The sequence below is a fragment of the Varroa jacobsoni genome, unplaced genomic scaffold (assembly GCF_002532875.2).
Source record: "Varroa jacobsoni isolate VJ856 unplaced genomic scaffold, vjacob_1.0 scaffold_8, whole genome shotgun sequence".
In the NCBI taxonomy this organism is placed as follows: domain Eukaryota; kingdom Metazoa; phylum Arthropoda; class Arachnida; order Mesostigmata; family Varroidae; genus Varroa; species Varroa jacobsoni.
The window spans coordinates 29622-33455 of NW_019212910.1; the positions used below are offsets into that span (position 1 = coordinate 29622).

The 3834-nt window shown below is 36.8% G+C and overlaps 1 long non-coding RNA gene across 1 annotated transcript; it reads left to right on the forward strand.

The window, feature by feature from the left end:
* Nucleotides 1-179: 179 nt before the first annotated feature.
* On the forward strand, nt 180-3479 carry LOC111262941 (uncharacterized). Its single transcript, XR_002681953.2, has 2 exons — nt 180-1666; nt 2561-3479. It is a non-coding gene; the product is annotated as an uncharacterized LOC111262941 (long non-coding RNA).
* The last annotated feature ends 355 nt before the right edge of the window (nt 3480-3834 follow it).

Consider the following 3834-nt stretch of genomic DNA (forward strand, 5'->3'; position numbering starts at 1 on the left):
GTGTAAAAAAATCTATTTTCTAATTAAATTTTTGGAAATTTTTACCGCAAAATTTATTTTTTTGATATAACAAAGTTGGAGAATTGCAAAAACTATGAAAGAAAAATATGAAACAAAACCCCCAATTGTGCAAATGCTTCAAATTTGTAATCAAGATGGGGAAATTATTAACTTTGCATGAGTACGAAGGCTCACAAGATAAAAAGTTTGTCTTGCGTTCCACTTAAAATTTTTAAGTTTTCTTGATGATCTGCAGACCCCGTCAGGTGAAACAGAGGCGGGAATAAAATAAGCCGTGGATATAAGTAGTCTTCCTTGTGGTTATTTCTCCTTTAGTGGTGTCAAAATGCACAATTGCTTATGACCAACGCGCTGAAATAACGTATGTAAAAATCACCGGACAGCGAGGCTTTGTCACTTTGAAAATAGGACGTGCATCGGCGAGTGACACATACAACTGTCTTGTTTTTCGCACAGTTTATGTTGCTTATATGACGAATAAACACACGTCACATAAATGCTATGTCATCATGCTATCTGTCATCATATTATAGAACAATAGGAGGAACATTTTTAATTGTTCCTCGCGATTAATCAACCTTTTTCCAAACATCAATGCCACTAATTTATGGCAGTCATAGCTTATGTTTGTTTCAACAGCATAAGTATTTATGTCAGGCCATCAGTTTGAGTTGATAGGATGAATTTAATTATCAGTTCTAAGTATCGCCAGTTTTTGCCCTTGTAGACATATATACGTGGAGGTAGAGTATATTTCAATCAATGATATGATCAGTTATGATCTTTTGAGCACTAATCGAGGGAGCACACCCACAAGTACTCAGTCTACTCATTGTTCCCTTAATGGTGAATGTCGTCTGCTACGAAAAAGAATTTATCAAATTTAGCTGAATATTATATATGATGTTTGGATAATGTGGAAAACAAAAGCATAAGGGGCACTAGGTACTTGGAGGGTGAGAGCGAGTGTTCGTAAAAGCTGATCTATCACCCTAACGGCGTATTTTCCGTTAGTTAATCAAAAATGTGCAAAAAAAAAATCGAAATTTTGATATAATTGCGTTGACAATGGTGTAACGGAAAAACAGTTAATCGCTCGAATATACCAAGTTTTCGTCTGATTGCTACTAAAGCAGAACGTATAATTTTCTTAATTAACACCTATAGCATTATCATAATGAAGTCATCGTAGAACGATGCCATGATCTGCCAAGCCGATACATATAGATGTGCGCATGTATATACTAAAATGCACAATTTATTCAAAAGTTTTGTTACAATGGTGCACGTATACATGCAATGTGCATCTTATCTTGTTTAACCTGTTATTTAATGGTTGTTTGCGCAATGCGCGCTAGACTTGCGCTGCGTGGAAATAGCTGATTTACTTATCGCTCCTTGCAAATGACAGGTTGTTGTGAGGTATTTCTCTCGATTGTGTTAATATTGTTGTCTTCAAACTAGTTAGTTTTGCTCAGACGTGTCTTTATCAATGACGTTAAATCTAAGGAGAATTGATAGAATCTCTAGCTTTTTTTCTTCATTCCGGCATTTAAAGACAACACGTTTCGCGTATGCGCTCCCGAATTTTGCAAACCTTCCTGTGTCGTTCTTAAACTTGCATTATACATGGATACTGCGTATGGTATGAGTGACACAGCATTCACTTTGAATTGTCTAACATATAAAGTTAGGTCTTTTAGAATAATAAATTTTTAGATAATATATATATATATATATATATATATATATATATAAAATATATATGTAGAGAGAGAGAGTTTTGCTTTTCAATATAGATATGAGTGTCGCTTTACACAGTTGCAGTGGATCCAGCCAACTAGTGTGAAACAATATTCAAGTATTTATTACATACGGCATACACATGTCTGTAGTGATGTTAGTAACTATATGTGGGTTACAGGGGAAACTAGAGTTAAGATTAAGTTTAACCTGAGCACAAAACAGCAATGCTACAACATCAGCAATAATAATCACTCAACATCGATATCAGTCATCAGTGTGTAATAGCTACAAGGAGGAATCTAGCCAGTTCTGTTGCCCTCGTCATTAAATATCTCGTGCTATGTTAGATACATTTTGATGACGCCGTTATACATTGAATGGTCGTTGTTGGTTGTTGTTGTGGTGTTGTGGGAAAATCTTTATTTTAATGATAATACTGGTTTTGCTGCTATGGCAACTGGCGTTTCGCATTCTGCTAGGAACTCTGCTAGACCGTCTAGAATGGATGTTAGTGTTTAATAGAACTGACCAAACTTAGAAGGCCCTATACGAGCGAAATAATGAATTAATGCTGAGCACCACCATTACCGCTACCACCAACATTTTTCTTCTAACTTTTGTTATTAAGCTGTGCTACTTAAAAATGGTGCAGGAAGAGATCATGCTCAATCGTCTGAGCAGAGAGCGCTTTCAATGGAGACGTGACTAGTGGTAGATATCTATCTGTACCTCTCATTGGCGGTGGTAGCTGATGTTGTAGCCGCTTTAACGTCGGTGATGCGGTCAATTTCAGAACGGCGCAATTGTTCTTAAGAAAACAGCAGCGATAACAACAGTGGTAACTGCCTAAGTGGTACTATAATGTGGTACGAGTAACGATGACTTATCCAGTAGCAGCAGCAGCAGCAACGTTCCGCGTGCGTTACGAATTGGCATGCCTGCCTTAAGCCTATAACTGTAAAGTTCCGAACTGGCGGAATCATCACTGCTAAAGGAAGAAGATTGTTTAGTGTAGAAACAATAGCCCGCTGCTTAGCACTTACTGCATGGTCACGTATTTCAAAACAGCAGAAGCAGTTCTGATGCGACCGTTTTAGTCTGATCAGGACGGCACTGGGATACAGGGTCTCGAGGTGCGGAGCGGTTCTTAAACGGAAGCAGCACGCGACTGAGTCGATCATCGTCTATATGGGATGAGGATCAGCGCGAGGAGTTAACAGTGACGGTCTGGCACCTCCACGTTACATTAGCTATTTCCATTATTTGTCAATTACTTATCGATAAAACCATTATTATTGACTTCTCGCTTTACTGCCTTTGTTGGTGAAATTTTTTTTGTTCACGGCGGGTCACCAATTTTATAATAAAAGAATATGAAAATTTTATATATTAAGATAACGATTGCTCAAAGTGTTTTTTCTCTCATTTCAATCAGTACGAGATATTCAGCTAAAATACTTATATCTAATAAAACCAATTATAACAATTATGTGATGCTGAAGCAAGCTTATGCAGTTCAGCAGACGAGCTTAAATGAATTAGGTCCACTTTTCTATAAAAATGGACGCCTATGTGGTAAAGAGTCTGATAATTTAGCTAAGATATTGTAGGGAATTACTTTCAATCGTCACGATAAATTCGTCGTATGGCTATCATCGTGAAATTATGCTAATTTACACAATAAAAAAAAAACATGCAAATATTTACATTCAGATTTTTCTATTTTTTCACATATATGATAGATCAACACTATATGGTTTATCTATACTACCTTACCTAATTAGATGTAGGCATGTATCAACGAATTTCCGCCTAATCGCCCTCTACCGGGCAGTACTGCAAACAGTAGTGTATGGACCACTTCCAATTATACTACTGAGAGGAAATAAAGTAACTAAAAAATATAATTAACCTTAATAAACAGATTTGAGACTTTGAAGAAGCTTGAAGAAGAGCAGTGGAGCCGTGTTAGAGAGGTACAGCTTAGACTTACGGAAAGCTCTTTGAGCGACGGTCTCATGTTATTTACGGGTACCAAGTCTTACTTCCAAAGTTATTTTATATATA